Here is an 18,426-nt window from a genome sequence, read left to right as displayed (position 1 = left end):
TCAGAGTTCTTGTGTTTTCCCCAAAGAGATGATCAGGGTAGCTAAGTCACGCCGGCCAGGATGCTGGGGCCCGGATACCCGGAACTGCCTGCACAAAGAAGCTCACCTTTGACCTCTGCTCTGCGAATCTGGTGTCCCAAGGAGGGAAGCCTTCTTAATGATTGCTCTCAAATTCACGGGAATTGAACAGGAAGAAATTTTTCTTGGCATTCTCTAATATTTTCTCACTTTCTGGTAGATTTTTTTTTTCCCACCAGAAGAACAGAAAATGAAGGGAACAGAGGAAGTCCCGCATGCATTTTGATTTCACAGCTGCCTACTTAGACGTGACCCCGGAGAAAAAGTCTTCAACACGGGAGCCGCAGGTAGGGGATGTATTTCAGTAACTTTCCCTGGGAAAGAGGGCACTTTATATCTGGCCCCTAAACTCATGTGTGTGTGTGTGTGTGTGTGTTTAATTGTAAATGTTTTCCAAAGTGGTTCATTAAATATTTGCTGACTGGAAAACAAATATTTGGTGATCATATATATTGCAAAAGGGTATTTCAGAGAAGAAATTCATATAGCTGCAAAACAAATATATACACAAATAAAGTGTGACAGTTTTTTTTCTTTTCCTCTCCAGTAATAAAAACTGTGCTCGGCATCCAAACACAGAGCAGCTATCTTTCCCTCTTCCCATGAGAACCTTGAGGGCTAAATAAAACATCTTGCTCTTAAGAATTAAGGCCAAATAGCCCTCTGATGGAGTGGCTTGCAGTTATGAAACTTGATCCCCACAGGCATGAGAATAACAATTTGCAGAGATGCGAGGAATAAATCTTGGGTGGAAGCGAGGTCTTCACGTCCGTGCGGCGGCAGCAGGAGCAGAGCTCCAGGTCCCGGGAGCAGTGAATGCTGATAAGACGGATGCTACCAATTACCTCTGAAAGTTCCTGGCATCTTCGGTTGGGATCAGTGGGGCTTTTTATTTCCCAAAGTGTTTCAGACCACTTCCTATACAAAGACCACAAGTGGATAATTATGGAAATAGATACGGTATTAGAGCTGGAAGGGATCCTAGAAATAATACAAGGCTGGGTCTTCAACTTCGCAAATGGGTAACTGAAGTCCAGAAAGGAGTCCTGCTTCACTTAGCATCACAGATGTCTAGTTTTGGCCAAGCCAGGGACTAAGTATATGTTGTGTACTTATACCCTATCCAGGACTATTTCTATTGAATATCTCTTCTTCGCCCAGCAATGGCTTCTATTCATCAAAGAAAAAATATATATATATATAATATCCAAATTCAGGTATGTGGCTCTTCAAGATCTGCTGAAGCCTGTCTGTTTCTCTAACTTGATTTCCCTGTGTTCTGCCTTCCCACTTCCCCACCTTCCTGCACCAAGTACTTTTAAGTTCAAACCACTTCCAATTTCCTACATTTCCCTTAATACACCATGAGTGAGTTGTTGCTTTTGCCTGCAACCCAGGACAGAATTCTTCTCTGTTCAGCTTTTAAGACTCAGATGACATCTTACCTCTTTCATGAAGCCTTATCTACTTGATGGTAAGTTGCTTCCTTCCAGGAGTCTCAATAAATATCTCAAAGGATCTGTTCAGGAGCAGTGGTTGGAACAATTTTTAAAAGACTGTTAGTCCTTCCCCTTGAAGGTCAAGATCTTGTCTTACTTATTTCTGTATTCTCTCCCAAGTCATCCCCTTCCCTAGCACTTAGCACAGACTCTGACACAGTGTAAAATCTCAGTAAATGCTAAATGAAGGAAGGGGTGAGGAAACCAACTGACTCTGAATTGACAAAAAGAGTGTCATTGACTAAGACATTCATAATCGATTACCCATAATGGTCATAGAGAGAGCTTTTACTGATTATACAAAGTTTGGCCTAAGATGGCCACATAATTCATTTGGTGTCCTTTTTGAGGTTGTAGCACTGGCTTTAGAACCAGACTTTTTTCTGCTACTTACTAATTAGTGTGTGACAAGTTCATAGATTACTTGCTTTTATGGGTCTCAGTTACCTTTTCTGTAAATTGACAATAATAATAGTATCTAACTCTTAGGGATTTCATAAAGATAAAATGAATATATATACATTGAATATGTATATAAGTTTTCACTCAGAACAGACATTTGGCAAGGGTTGCATAAAAATGAGTTTTTCTTCTTCTTTCCCTCTTTCCCCTTTTCCTTCTTAATATAATGTTATCACTAAGTTTCATAAATAAATAAATGTCAATAAGTTTAATAAATATCAAACCTGTTATGGGGTGGAATGAGGGAGAAGCCAAAGAAACACAAGAAAATAAAACATATGTCATATGTTATTAATTAGGAAATATGTCAGTGGTTAGAGTGCAAAATCTGAGAGATATACCATTTATTGGGTAGCAGCAACATGGTGGTTCCTGGATTAACCCCTTCACAGACGTTATTCAATCCTTGGAAGAACCCTGAAAAACAGACATTATACTCATTTCATAAATCATGTAGGTTCAGAAAAGGAATTTGTCCAAGGTCTTGAACTCAAAGCTATGCCCATCACTCATGGATATCTGACCAAGGACAATTTGCTTAACTTTTGGTCTCTGTTTTCTCATCTGTCAAATGGGTATAATAATAGCCTATGTATCATGAGTTGTTAGGAAACTATATCAATTATACACGTAAAGTGCCAAGAGCAGAGCCCTGCATATGTGGTTGTCCCTGCTCCAGCAGGGCCAGGCACTGCTGGTCTAACTGCTCTTTTGATAAAGTTATGCAGAGTTTCTGAGAAGCTGCCCTTTTGTATTTCTTCTATTTAAAGAGATGAACAATTATATGAAACTTACATATAATAAAAAGGATGAAAAAGAAGAAAGGAAACTGATTTTGCTCCCTAGATTTAAAACAATACTCAAAACCATCCCTTCTCAAAGGCTGAGATTAGCTAACTGTGTGATTGCATCAATGACTCCCAGATAGAGCATTGAATGGAAATGCGTGTTTTGGCCTATGCAACTACTCAACGCCCAGGGAGAAGTATCTCTCTTTGATGAGTAGGAGAAGGCATCTGCAATGAACAAGTAAGGGCTATCTGTCCTTACAAGCACATCCATTTAATTTGCCGGATAGAGCGTGCAATTGCAGAAGGGACAACAGTGGCACCGAGAAAAGAGGCTCTTTCTTCAATCTACTTGATGACCAGAGTTCAACGGCCCAGGTCTATGCCAAGTGCATATGCAGCATCAACTGTTGAGAATGGCTTTTGCCAGGGGGTCAGTTCATCTGTCCCCAAAGATCAACAGGGGCAGGAGAGAACACAACACAATGCCAACACGCACATAAGCATCTCTGTAGTATGCACTCAATTCAACCAAGGTAGAGGGAGGGTTTCCAGAACAAATCTTTTACATCCGTACCACCCACTTCATTGAACTTGATCCATTACAAAGCTCTAAAACACTCTATAAAGGATGACATAATTTCTTTTAATTAGAGCTTATTAAAAGCTTCTGCTTGGAATAACTTGAGCAATGCAATAAATAACTATAGTATTGGATTATACCCAAAGAATTAAATATCTACAAATTCATACTGATATAAATTTGTAACTGAATAAATAAATGAAGGAAAAGAACAGCTCTTCCTTACTGAAAAATTTCAATGAATAACTATGAAAAGATTGAAGACATTAGAAAATCACCATTAGAATTCCACAGTAATGATTTCCAAAGACAAGACCCACCAATGGATGCTGAAATGAGTAGGCAAAGTTTAAACAGTAACAGAAATATTTGCATAATATAAAAGTATCTTCTCCAAAATATTTAGTAATTACAAATGAAAATGAACAAGTTTACAGTGAGGAATCACAGTACACACCATCTTAACCAAGTAATCAAGGTTAAGATCATTGCTACTACATACCAGCATTTTAACTCCTTGTTGTATTGCACTGAAAAGGGCATGTCACCTCTGTGGTATCCTCTTCAATAATGCATGACCTCAATCAAATTATGAGAAAACATCAGACAAACCCAAATTGAGGAACATTCCACAAAATAACTGATCAATACTCTTCAAAAGTCTCAAGGTCATAAAAGACAAAGAAAGACCTGAGACCTGTCACAGATTACAGGGACCGACTCAATATAACGTTGAATCATGAATTAGATCCTAGAACAAAAAGAAGACATAAGGAAAAACTGGTATAATCTGAATGAGTTCTGTACTTTAATGAACGGTATTGTCCCAAGTTAATTTCTTAGTTTTGATAAACGTTCTGTGGTTATGTTAGATGCTAATGTAAGAGATACGGAGTGTAGTTGATACGGGGTTCTCTATTCTATTTTGAAAATTCCTGGAAGTCTAAAGTGATCTTAAAAAAAAATTAACTGTTAAAATAAAAGGTTTCTGAAGGAACCATTTTCCATTTGTTATGTAATGTGCCTTCTCTCCCTGGTGCTGGGCTATCTATCAGAAAGGTATTAGTCTTCCTACTGTACAACTGCTATTGGAAGAATAATGTCTTGCCTTTCAAATGTATAGTTATTGAAGCAAAGGAGCCATATTGAAACCAAAAGCTGAGTGAATCATGTTTCCTGCTCTCCTACCCTAGCAAAGATTACTTTCTGTATGGAGCAAAGCGTGTTTTATTTGGTTTTTATGAAATAAGTCACTGAAACAAATACCGGAGCCATAGATAGAAGGGAGTGGGGTAGAGAACAGTGTAATTTTTGAAACAGGGCTCAAATTGGGCAATAACAGAGAAAAGACTTAATGGGCCCCTGAGAGTCTGTGTGAAAGTTTGACTTGGAAATTCCCAGAGAACATTCAACTGAGTGTTAACCTTTTAAGATGCCTGGAAAGAAGGGTTCCATTATAAGTAACTTTGGGAAACCCTTATATATCCCATTTCTTTAATGGTGAGAAGATATATTTGTAATTGCATATTCTCTCTTGGAGGCAGAAGACATATTGCTAATTGCAAGCTATAGGAAATCTTGAGATTAAGAAGACAAAGAGAAACACAAAACTATTTGGTTTTGCTTTGCTACTAAATCCCAAACATTTGAAGGAAGACATTCTTCCTATACCACCTATTAACAGTATGAAGGGCTAGTGTTTCCCAAAGCCTACAGGTTGCCATTCTATTACATAAATTTCCTCTCACAGCTCCACACAGTAAAGGAAGCAAAATTGGAAATGAGAAAGACAATGGTAAGGAGTGTGGTCCTTTCTTCCTATTCCTTTGAATTAAGAAAAAAAAAAGCACAGATTTTAATATCCTGTGGAAAAGGAAGCTGGAGATCAAATATGGAGGGAGATGGTAGGCAGCAAAATGAAATTTCATGGTCTGGGAGCATTAATATGCTATTGAAAAAATCTAATTTCTTTCTGTTTTTTCTTTTCCTTTTGCAGTAAGTGGTAAGAATTGCAATCCCTTTTGCATTCTAGAGTCACAAATTAGGATGGGAATAATGCAATTAATACATAGGAACTGCATATAGATAGGAATATTTTATTAAGCTAACTGACCTGAAATTAATAGCACTTCTCCCAATATTCTGGGTAAATTGTACCTATTTTCAGTGTTCTGAACACTATCATTGTTGCTATTTTGTTTTACTTTACCCCTCCTTACTAAAAATGACACATAAAATATGCACATTTAATATATTTGATATATACAAAGAAACTTAAACATGAACGGCTATTTCATATACATACATGAGAACATTGTTCAAGGTTAAAAACAGAGTATTTTGTCTAAACTAAAGTCAGTGTGTATCTTAAGTTGACTACAAGGAATTTTTATTTCCTTTATTTCTAATCATTTACAAGTGGTAGAAATGTGACTATTTATGATCCTAATGAAAGTCTCCAATTTTTCTGGAATTTTAGAGGTTATTTTAAGCTTTTCTTAAATTTCATCTATTTGGAATAAGAGGAAATGAATAAAAGTTATTAATAACATGAGTTACATTGTCATGGCAACAAATTTTTCCAGGTACTCTGCTCTTAAACAACCATTAACCCTTAGTCTCTATTTATTATTCAAGAGAAATCATTTTTGGAAGGAAAAAAATTGCCTGCCATCAAAAAGGACAAGACCCTCTATGTAAATTCAAATTCTTTGCCCACGATGAAAATAGCTTTCCAGTCCTAAAATGATTACAATTTGCATTTTTCATATTTTCTTCTTGGTTGTTTTTTATTCTTATGGGATGTGTAACACTGAAATAAAAATTCACCATCCTGGCTGAAGGATTAACTTGAGATTTTGACAAAGACAGTTGTACATCAAAATTTGTGCTCCTGTTTCCACAATTTTGGCTGGAAAGTGGTCGCATTCTCAGAATGCTTCCCAGCCTGCCTTGCATTGAGGTGGGACCAAGTGTTTAATTCCTATCTGTGGAGTATGAGAGAGGGTGATGTGTTTCGTTTCCATGCCAGTGTATTTATGAGCTACATATACTTCTTCTGTATGGCTTGTCCTTCCTCTGGGGAAATGCAAAGAACATTGAGGCCCCAGTGGACTGAGAAGAAGGCACAGAATGGAAAGAACTTGCATCCTCAAAGCATCACCTGAAGAACAGCCCCACTGACCAAGAACACCTGCATCAGTATATTACATAAGAGGGAAATAAACCTCTATTGAGTCAAGCCATGGGAATTTTGATGCAACTTTTTTAACACCAGGTATTGTAACCCTACCTATCGTTTGATGTCTCACTAGTTGATTGGTCCAAGAATTCATTAAATATGCTAGGAAATATTAGCCATGATAGAATGCATTTATCTATTAAAAGAAACAGGTGTTATTGCACATGGCGGGTGACCAAAACCAATGGATGACTATTGCTCCTCTGCCACTTTTAGGTTGTGGGCTTCTAAGCCTCATGCAGTGTTAGATCCAATTATTTCAGTTTTGGTACTAAAGCAAGCCCCACAAATTTTACTTATCATACAGTAATCATTGTTAAGGGAACAAAAACATTACTGGCTAAAATTCCTTACAAAGAGAAATAACTTAGAAAGTGAGCAGATTTCCAATAAAATTTCTTGGTCCCCAAAGTAAGAATTTGTGTTCATTTTATGAAATTCAGTCCATTTTCTAGTCTTTCTGTATCATGATTGCTTTGTAACTGGTATCTGTCCTATTGATCAACTCACCTGATTTAGGTTCTACCTGAGTCATTGATTAAAATATTGAAAAAGATCAGAAAATGGCTGAGAAAAGAATTATGTGCTGTGATACTGGAGAATTTCTACAAACTTGGCCATGATTGGTTGGTCAACCCATCACTTCCAAAGATTGTTATACCAATAGGGCAGCCCCATCCACCAACATCTGGAATCTTACCTGCGGCCCACTAGGGTCAGTGTCCTCCCTTGAATATTCCGGAGGGTTCACAGACCTTTATCTCTTTTTAGCTCCCACAAATGGCATTTGCCATCTAATTTATCAGTAAACATAATTTCTCTAGTATCCTGTCTTTGTGTGTGTGTGTGTGTGTGTGTGTGTGTGTTCCCAGGCTTTTTTAAGATCATCCTTAAACTTCTGCATCGATAGCCCTGTATGGGCCCCTGTAACAAGTACGAAGCATAATTTCTGACTGCTGTTCTAGCCTCTGGTAATAAATATTTTGCCATATTTGCTGTTTTCAGAGCTTGCTTTGCATGTATGATATTGTATTAGCTTGCCGGGGCTGCCACAGCAAGACATCACAGACTGGGTGGCTTCACCAACAGAAATTTATTTTCTCACAGTTCTGGAGGCCAGAAGTCTAAAGCTGTCACCAGGTTTGGTTTCTTCCTTGGCTTGCAGATGGCCGCCTTCTGGCAGTGTCCTCACGTGACCTTCACTCTGTGTGAATGCACCGAGGTGTTTCTTTGTGTGTCCTAATCTCATTTCCTTAAAAGGACACCAGTCCGATTGGGTTAGGGCCTGTCCTAAGGGCCTCATTTAACTTAATCACCCTTCAGAAGCCTTACTTCTGAATTCAGTCATATTCTGAGGTCCTAGGGGTTAGGGATTTAAAATGTGAATTTTGGGGGAAAGAGTTCAGCCCAAAACAAATATCTTAAGGATTGGGGTCTCCAGGGAACTCTTCTATAAATCAGTGTTTCCCATAGGTCGTTTTTCGGATCATCTGTATCAGAATCACGTTTTAATATGCAGACTCCTAGCTCTCCATTCTAGATGCAATGATTACAAATCACTCAGGATATGATTTGGGAAACTTTATTTTAAATTAACATCAATGGTGAGTCTTATGTGTTTTATTTAAAGTTGGAAAACAACTGGAATAAAACATGAGATTTTCCCTTGTGGTCTGAACAAAGGGTGGGGGCAGGGTATAGAGTGATTTGTCTTTTGGCTACTGAGTTACTTACACCCATGTCTAAATATGGGTGGGATGACCGCCCACTGTCACTCAAGCTCAACCCTGTCTCCATTCTAACTGATAACTACTTGAGGAGGCCATTGCCTGCGTGCTGTTGCTATGGTAACCCAGAGAGGCCCACAGGCAAGGCTGAGAAGACAGGTAAGCTCCCAGCTGAGCCTGCGCTGGGTGGGACCCACGGAGGCCTCCTGACCCAGTAACAAGTCAGATCAAGTCCCTCCACTCCAGAGGTGACAAGAAAGTCTTCTGGCAGAAAGTGTGTCACCATGATGCAAGGGAAAGAAGAACAATTAAAAGGAAATCAAAATGCCTCTCCTCCCCCAGTTCCCACCAATCATTTAGTAACAAGCAGGGCTTCATCAGTTCTTGATTTCCGGGACCTGAAAACCTTAAGGTGGGTTAGAAGGGAAGTGGTACCTGATTGCTTGGGACACTGACTGGCTGAGTGTGAGGTGCCTTTAGGCTTGTTCCCGTTCTGTTCCCTTCTCAAGGGTCTAGGGATTGGAATCAAAGGAGTATTAAGGAGGAAAGGAATCTTTTTATCCTTAGTTACAGGATGTCTGCTGTATGGTCTAATTTGGTCCTATCAGTAAAAAATAAAAATGCCTGGGTTCAAGTTTTGACTCGCCACTTACCATCATGATGACCTTGGGGGTCATGACCTTGGGCTGCTCATGATTTCTGGGGAGCAGGGCCTATTCTTTCTTTGGTCACAGTGGTGGTGGAGGGGTTGGGAGTGAAAGATGGCTGACTTAGATGTTTATTTTCTTTTTTATACAAAGAATTTATTTTTTTAAGGCAGTCTTAAATTCATAGCAAAATTGAAAGGGAATGACAGAGACTTGCCACATACTTTCTACCCCTGCACGATGCATAGCCTTCTCCCTTATCAACAGTCTCCACCAGAGTGGGACATTTATTACAAATGATGAACCTACAGTGACGCATTGTTATCATCCAAAGTACGTAGTTTATGTGAGAGTTCAATTTCGAGGTTGTACTTTCTATGCATTTAGACAAATGTATAATGACGTGCGTCCCTAAATATAGTATCAGCCAGAGTTATTTTCACTGCCCTACAAATCCTCTGTGCTCCACTTATCAATCACCTCCCACCAACCCCTGGCAAGCTCGATCTTTATACTGTCTTCACAGTTTTGCCTTTTCCAGAATGTTGTATGGTTGGAATCATATAATATGTAGCCTCTTCAGATTGACATTTTTCTAATTATGTAAAATATAAGTTGCTGGCACATGGCAATTACTGGTCATCATCATTATTACTATTATTATCACAAGTCATATCGAGGAAGCCACCAGTTGCTGGGGAACAGGTTTTAGGCTGCAGTAAACATGGGGAAATCTCCTTTCGGGGAGCTGCACTGATGGGGTACCTGAATAGGGTGCCTGAACTCGGAGCTCTGATTCATTCTGTCACAGTCCTCATGGAAGACATCCCGTGATAGGCACAGGCTGTCTTTATTTCTTTACTTTTCTGGGGGAGGAAGTGGTAAGGATGGAAGTGAATAAACACTTGGATATTTCCAAGTATTACTGAACTTTAAAAAAAAAATTAACAGATCACTGTTCAGATTCCTGTAAAGGCTACCGGCAAAGCACAGTGTTCCTGCAATAGGATGAGATATATGCCATTATTTTATTCTATTTCCGTGGAATGAGTGCTGAAATTTGAATGATACTTAGAAGGGCTGTTGTCTGATTTATTTCCCCAACTGAATTTTTAGGATCATGTTTGTATAGTTTAGTACAGTCTAAGCCTGAAGAGAGTGCCTAACTTGTTTATATGATTTTTAACCTGGTCTTAATTTTTATGATGACCATATATTTACCCATTAATATGACAGAGACTCAGCGTTAGAATTCAAGGGCATATAATGGAGAGAAAGAAGGTTCACTAAGGTCTAACCACTCAGATGATGAATTCTTGCTGAAGTTTCAGAGATGATCTCTTAACTGGGATTCCCTGAAAACTGAGCCTGAAACTGAAGCTAATATTTCAATAGTTTATTTTGGAATATAAAATATTCCCAGGGAACAGAAATACGGGACAGCGAAAGTCAAATACAGAAGGAGCAAAGGCGAAAAAGAAGGTGTTATCCACATATCAGGCTATGCCCATGGGCTACTGGGACCCAGTGCTGCGTGGACATTCTAAGAAGCTTGGGAGATACGGTTCAGAATATTCCCTTAGGAATGAAAGGAGGAATACTTATCTGCTTTTGCCTCCTGCATTGGTTAAAAAATGGCTCCATGAGCATTGACCTCTACACTGAAACACACACACACACACACACACACACACACAAACACATACACATACACTTTAGCTACCAAGGTTTAAGAAGAAGGAGAGGGATTTGATGCAGAAAGAAGATTCCTTGTATGGGTGTACATATATGTACCCCTATTTTGCACTGAGTTCCCCATGAATCATGGTGTATGTGGACATGACATGGTAGAAGTATGTTCTGACTCTCAATGAGCAAGTCAGAGAAAACGGGTGTATGTGAAGCAAATCAGGAAATGTTAAAGGCAGACTGTAGGTAAGTTCCAGAGCCAGGAATACTGACTTAGGCTAAAGCAGTCAGAGAAGACTTGGGAATGGGGTGCTCAGCCAGCTCCAGAAGGTGAGTAGCCCTGCATCGTTCCACTCATTTCCAGCATTAGTCTGGGAGCAATAATAGCTATTATCTCTACGTGTTTTTATAGGAATTCATAGTGTACACATTGCTTTCACATACATAACACATTTTAAAGAACATTTTAAAAACCATTAGCCCCTTTATACATATAAGGAAACTGAGGTTCGAAGGAATTAAGTGACTGACTCATTCCACGTTCAGTAAGTGCAAGAACCAGCAGGAGCGCCAGGTCCTCTGTCTTCTGAGGCAGTGACCTTTCTATGACAGAATCACTCACACAGGATAGAATGCGGCACGAGAGTCAGTCACAACTTACCTGTGGGATTCAGCAGTGCTCAGACGGTGAAATGCAGGTCGCCTGAATTGGGTGGAGCGAAGCAGGCTCCGAGGTGTTCACTCTGGTGTTTTTAGAACTAGTCACAGTCCTAGGAATATAATAAACTCTCAATTACTATTAATCATCATTGTTAATAGCATTCCGTAAGTGTGAGGCAAGTTCTAAATGCTTGGGGGTGAGGGAACCTTAAAGAAGATGCAGATAGATGAAGAATAAGGGGGATTAAGCAGAAGTAGCCTCTTAACTGGCAAGGACTGACACACTTTCTACTTCTGCACGGGAGGTGGGAGATGGGTGGGGAGGGTCCATGTCTAGTTTTTAACACGAGTAAATGTAGGTGTTCTAGGTTGTAATTCACAGTGGGAGTTTTCAATTTCTGTCTTTTCAATTATTTAAAAGCCATTTATTGTTTTTAGTAAGCTCAAAACATTTTAAGTCTGACTGTGAGAGGCGCAAAGCCACTATTCTCAAGTCATGGTTGACAGTCTAGCTAAAGGAGATAAGCCTTGAATGCATGCATTTCTAATCCAAGGCAGTATGACAGTGCTGGGAGAAACTTTCAGACAACATGTGTTAACAGCAGGAGTGAGATGGAACGATTAGCAACTGATTTGTGTTTTTCCTCTGGGATGTCTTCGGAAGCCACCTGTGGTGACAACTGCTGCTGGTCCCCTCAGCAAGAGCCTGTAGCATGAGCTTGTCCAAATCTGTTGCATTTTGCATATTTGAAGAAATCCTATCTGGGCCATGACCAAGTTGGCTTTCTTTCCTCCAGACATCACCCCTGGGGTGCTCTGCGCAGGGTCCCATACTGGCTCTTAAATCCAGAAAACTGATGAAGGAAAAATCTTTTGCAAAAAACCTGTATAGATCAGAGCTCTTGTCAAAATCTGGATTTACGGAGCCGTGGGTATTTATGGCAAGGAGAAAAATCTGTGAATAAATACATGCACGTATTTCAAAGGAGTGTTTTGAATATTCTTCTCTTAATTAGCGGTTGTAAATACTAAGCATGACTCAGATTTTAGGGTAAAAGATGGCATGTAAGGAAAGATAAAGAAGATAATTTTATATAAAAGATCAAAGGTTGTATTATACAGGACTTCGAAATTTATCTCAAGTGACCTGACATAAATCTACCTTAATATTTAATTTTCATTCTTGCTTTAAAAAATGAACTGATAGTCAAATAACAGAAAACATACATTTCAAAGAATTATGTATCCTAATATATTTTAAACTTGTAGTTTTGACTTATAATTCGTTCCCTTTTGACTCATGCGTCTTTATACCAAGTAAAAATCTCAACTATTATGTAGGGAGAAATTAAACAAAGTGATGTTCACCAGACATTCTCCTAAAATTCCTAGGATTCTTAATTGTCAGGAAACACCTGCTTCTTGTAGTAACAGTGTGGGTGAGCCTGGTTGTCGAGGTTCCTTTTGGCCAGGAACTTACTACCAGCCTATAGATGGCAGCAAACTTACACATTGCCAGAGTCTAATCTCTCAATTTCTACCTCCGGTTACTCTTTCCTGCTAGCTTTTTCATTATGCAAACAAGCTATATATTATCATTAATAATAATATAATGAAGAGAAAGTCATAGCTTTACTGGGACATAATTTAAGAGACTATTGGAAAATTAAGGGAAAACAAAAGCAAAATGGAAAAGATAAGTGCTTGGGATTAAGATGAGCAAAAGACAAGAAAGTTGATATTTTCACAGTCACAACTTGTTTTTTCGTATTTAGTGCTACTGAGTGGGAACCTGGGGACTTCTTTTTTATTAGACCATTTGGCACAATATGTTCTTTAGTACTAAGTTGAAAGATGGTTCCCTACTGTATAGTTTAATGATGTGTCATACTGCCAATAAAGACTTCCTCTTGAAGCGAATGAGCTAGAATTGAGATATTTATGAAGAAGCATAACCAATATGCCTAAAAGAATAGGTAGCAATGACCAATTAGCCATGATGTTAAGTTTCAACGTGTAAGAATCACCTACTGAATGTTCTATTGCCATGGTCTTATTATCTGTTGCCCCATCTGAAGAATCATTACTGCTAAAGGGAGATTTAATTTATTGATGGCAAGACCTAAACCTTTGATATCAGTTGCATTATGTGCATCAGATTTCTTAGCTAAGAATGGATTTCCTATGGGGAATAATAGAGGATAATGAAGATAGAAACAATTACTGAAACTAGGGTCCAGTGATTACCAAGCACACTGATATTTGCATTTTAAGCCCCAAGGAACTGGACAGAGGACATCTGCCTTATTAGCAAGACTTCATGAGCCATAAAGGATTTTGTTTTGCATTATTCATTGTTTAACAAAATGTCATAGGAACCCAGTTTGTCTTTTTTAAGCCACGTGTCTCCCAGCAGAAACAGGTGTGTTGTGCAGGTAATATCATCAATATAAAGAAGCACTGACCAAAGAAAGTCCATGAGCGAAGCACGCTTACAACGGAGAAGCTGAAACATTGACAGCTTGGCTGTTAGCATGTAAGTATTGGATACACAACACTTTTTTTTTGTGTTAGCACCTGTTGAGGTTGAGAATTTAAGCTCTAAATATGATGGTAGACTAGTCAGGTATCAACCTCCTAAACTGCTATTTTTAAATGATTATCTATTAGATGAACATCATCCTACTTTTATTATATCCAAGTGCAGACCTGCCATACTTTAATTTATGAGACTGTTTCAAGTGAAATTTAAATTGACTAAACTCACCCCCTCCATGTTTTATTCAATGCAAGAATGTCAGGGAAATAATAGATGTTCTATGTATTTTTTTCTGATGACAAAAACAAGTGTATCACTTAACATTTTAAAAAAGTTTTCTGTGTTTAAAAAAGCTTCTGGTACACTACATGCACTGGATAAATAAATGTTGGCTATTGTTATTAAAATACTTTTTGAACTTATATAAATCTGGTGAATGCTGTCAATTAGAACAGAATCATTGCTAAAGTGCTGCTAAGCACTTTGAAAACTGCAGCAACTGAATAAATTCTCTCAGAATATTTACTGATGGCAATAAGGACATTTTGGAAAGAGAGTAGGTTTACTTACAGAGCATCTCCTATGACTCAGGATACGTGCAAAGTTCTTCGCATGTTGTTTTGCAATTGGAGAGACAACATTATGAAACAGATGAAGTCACTGGGAGTTAAATTTACTTACATGAAGCCACAGAGATGGAAAATAAAACAAGTTTTCAATCCTCAGATATGTCTTGATGCTTAGACAGAAGTCACCAACTCGTAAGCCTCCAGAGACCAAGAAAATGACACATTAACAGATTGGACCAGATGGAGGAAAGTGCTCGGTGATCCTGGACTCCAGAGTTAGGTGAATAATTAAGGAGTGGGGGAGTCTCAGATGAATGGGAAAGGGCACATCCCATATAGACCTTGTCCCTGCCACCTGGTCCCAGAAATGTTGACCCAGAGTTGTTAGATCATCCCATTTCTCAAAAGAAGCCAGAAATCCAGATTATTTTTTTTTCCTGTGAAATCTCCTAGTTTTAAAATTTTGGCAACTAATTTGAATGTGGGCAAAAAATTAAAGTAAATGGAATGTGTATCTTCTGGTCACAGACCCACTGCCTTTCAACTTCTGCTTTAGAGGGAGTGCTTGACCCACTTCATTTCCAAAGTAAAAGGCATGCTAGCATGAAAAAAGAACAAGGGCATATTGGGCCAACTTGACTAAAGAAGACTTTTTTTAAGGAAAAAAAAATAAATCTGTATTGTGATAAAAAATAACTCTCCTTGAGCCCTCTTCCTTTGACTTCTTATTTCATTGCTTGAGTTATTTTTCTTTTCTTATCTATAGATAGTTCTGAAAGGATGATAAGAATCATGTCTTATCTAGGTCTGGATTTAAGACATCACGTCGGGCAATGAGTGATGAATGGATTCCTAAGGCTTACACATGTTTCATGCAGCATGGAAAGAGCTTGGGTTAGAAGATTAGAAATCATTTTTTTTTTTCTTTTAACCAGGAAGTCACTTTTCTTGTATGGACTCCTGTTTCCTCTTATATAAAATGAAAACTTGGAATTTATCATGTCTGAATAACGAGATTGGTAAGGAATTGCAGAGCCTCATTTTCAGAACCTCCCAGTTGAGTTCATTTACTTGTCTGGCTTTGGAGAAAGGGTCAGTGTTTAGGTCATGGTGATTAAGGACATGCCTGTGTCTGTTGATTCTTTGATTGATTTGGTCAATACTGAAGATTCACTCAACAATTTCAATCAACCTTTGAGAATCATGGCTAAAGTAAATGGTGAAGGGTCATCCACAAAAGAACTCTTGCTTAATTCAAATTTGATTTCCTACAGTACATATTTCAACCTAATGATTATATATAGGCTGATCATTTACTACCCCTTACAAGTTTTTTGGGTTTTTTTTAGTAATTTCCTTGAGCGATTCTGTATTTGAAAGATTTTTGTCAACCAAATCAAATGTGTATAAAGAAAAATATAAGTAACCCTCTAATTTTGCATGAATCAAAGACAACAATAACTGAGCATGCAATAAAAACAGTAATTTTCAAATGACTATTAAATTGCTTTGTTTAATTAGATGCTTGATATTTAGCTATCTTGTGCTTTTTGTTTGTTTTTTTCTTTTTAATTAGTAAGCACATGCTTTCCTTAGGTAATAACTAGAAGATGCTTGTTGCTACCATAATTAGCATCTAGGCATCCAGGGATCACAGCATGAGAATAACTTCCGTGATCCATGATTTAGACATTAAACTCTACATAACTCTTTTGTCCTCAGACATGTTTCTGAATGCCATTAGTAAGTTTCATCCTTTCAGGAGACATGTGTATATCATTTGAGGTTATGTATTCACTATTTTTTTTCTCATCATATGATGGGGAGAGTTAAAGCCTGCCTTTGAAAGAGGACTTGTATCCTAGGGAATCTGCAGGATTAGCTCTAGACAGTAGAAAGCAGTCAAAGTGGTTATATGCCACCAACCGGTCTTGCCCCACACTCCCCATAAGATTTTTGACTGGTTCTTTCTTTTCACTCTCTGGCTAGCCAAATGCAGACAGTCCATCACAGAACTCTGTGGCTCCAAGGATCATGGGGAAAAAAAAACTCCCTTCCTCTTAACCTATAGGGTGCTTTGGGTTGTGTGTGCTGGCAATTACATTGTGTTAAACTCCAGGAGCTTTCATGATTTCCTGTGTTAACACCATGCTGTTATTCATCCTGATTAATAAGATTTCTGTTATTTTTCCACTCATTCTGCCCTTCCTCACAGGCTTGAAAAGAAATTAACTCTTGACTTAGTCAATATTCACATGATAGCATTTATGATGCTCTGAGTCTGTGATAGAAGGAATATTTCCTCCATTTGATAGATAAGGGCTCTGAGACTTAAAGATAAAATGTCTTTGGCCAAAGTCATGAAGCTAGTAATTGATGAAGCTGGAGCCCAAATTTAGGTATCTTACCTCCAAATCTTGGCCTTCTTCTCCTAAGATCATTCTATTAATTATAGAAGCTAAAATCTTACATCCCAGATCCTTAGGGTGGGATACAAAAACTAATCAGTGCCAATGGAAGAGGGTCAGCATCTTCATACCATCCACTGGAAAACAACTGCTTTGTACTTCACCTTCTAGCTGTATTGTCCATTTTGTATCCCCCTTTGTCATTTAATCTAATGAGAAGAATTTTATAGGGCAGCATACTGATCATAAAAATTGACAATGTGATCACAGCAGATGTAAGTGCAGCAGAAGCGGTGTCTCATACCATATCGTTATGTGCCTGTTTGTTTCACGTGAGACTCCCCTGACCCACAGTGACCGTGTCCATTTTCAGATCGTTTCAAATGTCATTTTGAAAAAATAAAAGTTTTATCCACATAGAATAAGGATAGAAGACTTTGAAAAATCATTGCCCAAGTTGGCAGCACATGTATATCTATATATACATATATATATATATATATATATATATATATATATATATATATACTGACTCAAAGAACACTTTCACAACAATTGAACCCATTTCTTTGAGTATTTCTGTTAAGATTCATTCTTTAATAATTCTATCTGAATCTATGTTGACAAAGACATCAAATAAAGAAGAATACATTGTTTCTCTATCTGGCACCTCGTACACAATACATAAAAAATTGTTTTTTGAGTTTTTGAAGGGATGAATGAATGGATGAAATAATGGGTCTCAGGCTGGAAACCCTCATTGTAGATCAGCAGGGAGTCAAGTGGACTTTTTGCTTTCAATGTTTTTAGAAATCTGGCAGAAATTGAACATTTTTTCTATAATATTGTTGCTCTAGGTTAAGTAAATCACCGTATTTCTTTCCTTTTTGCCTGGAATTGGATATGATCAATGTGCCATGTTCAATGCCTCATGTTGTGTAGAAACTCTGATTGATACTTGCATGTCTGATTAAAAAGGAAGAAATGGATTAGCTGTTATATAATCAATGTTGTTGAATAGGCAAGATTTTTCCAGAAGTAACTGCTGAAGGTAAACTATATTATTATGAGTGGTTGAATATGTTGTAAACAACTGCATTAAAACAATAGACAATCAAGGAAAATAATAGTGTCTCATTTAACAGATTCCTGATAATTTCTAAAAATTAATGAGTTTATGTATGATTAGTACCCCATTAAAAAGACATGAAAGCAAGTAAACTTATGATTGATACAGGAGAACACATACCTAGTTTGATTCAGTCCAGGACTTGATTCTAAATCTTTATTAGTGCTGCCAGATGTTATTCTGTTCCAGTTTCTAGGGACTTTCTAGTACTGTTAAATTTGAAAGGCAATCCTGTAAAAAAAATAAAGAGATTTTCTCCACTAAAGGTGACATAAGAAGTCACACTTCCAACTAGCCCTTAATTCAGTCTGAATTAGGCACATCAACTGTTGTATCTCAGGGTTGGTAGACTTTCTTTATTTTTTCTTCCCTGAATTACGCATTCCTTTGGGATCTGTGAAGCTTGG

General features: G+C 37.9%; 1 long non-coding RNA gene across 1 annotated transcript; it reads right to left on the bottom strand.

The window, feature by feature from the left end:
• Positions 1–1,523: 1,523 nt before the first annotated feature.
• LOC116659619 lies at positions 1,524–18,206 on the bottom strand. The gene is made up of 4 exons (XR_004315004.1): positions 18,140–18,206; positions 11,376–11,484; positions 2,381–2,456; positions 1,524–1,597 (listed from the first exon to the last, which is right to left on the bottom strand). It is a non-coding gene; the product is annotated as an uncharacterized LOC116659619 (long non-coding RNA).
• Between the last annotated feature and the right edge of the window lie 220 nt (positions 18,207–18,426).

This window comes from Camelus ferus, chromosome 24 (genome assembly GCF_009834535.1).
Source record: "Camelus ferus isolate YT-003-E chromosome 24, BCGSAC_Cfer_1.0, whole genome shotgun sequence".
Lineage (NCBI taxonomy): Eukaryota > Metazoa > Chordata > Mammalia > Artiodactyla > Camelidae > Camelus > Camelus ferus.
This window is presented reverse-complemented; position numbering and strand designations above follow the sequence as displayed.